Consider the following 563-nt stretch of genomic DNA (forward strand, 5'->3'; position numbering starts at 1 on the left):
GGTGTAAGGTGGATGATCATGACATATCATGCATACATTATCATTGTGGAAGTAAATTCCCACATGTGAGTTACAAGTATGGTGTATTCCTATGTTTATGTATGTGATCTGATTATTAGTATAATGTTGATTATATTATTTGATATATTGGTAATGCTGAAATAAATGGTGGGTTGTAATGTCGGTGATAGATATTATATGTGTATGTTATTATTTGGATATTGATCTCCACCTATGTGTTATTTAATTATAGTCATGACATCTTGTCGATGAATGATATATTGATAAATGTTGAATTATGATATTGATGGGAATAAGTGTTGTTTACATTACATAGGTTGATTAGATAATTGTTTATGAGAACAATTGATGAGTCTGGTTATGTTACTCATGTGAATTAGATAATTGTTTATGAGAACAATCGATGAGTTTGGTTGTATTACTCAGGTAAATTGGATAATTGTTTACGAGAATAACTGATGAGTTATAATGTAATATGTTATATATATATACGAACTGTTTTTCATATCTGAGTGTGATATTCTGAGTAAGTCCACGCCGTC

The sequence above is a fragment of the Lupinus angustifolius genome, chromosome LG11 (genome assembly GCF_001865875.1).
Source record: "Lupinus angustifolius cultivar Tanjil chromosome LG11, LupAngTanjil_v1.0, whole genome shotgun sequence".
Classification (NCBI taxonomy): Eukaryota; Viridiplantae; Streptophyta; class Magnoliopsida; order Fabales; family Fabaceae; genus Lupinus; species Lupinus angustifolius.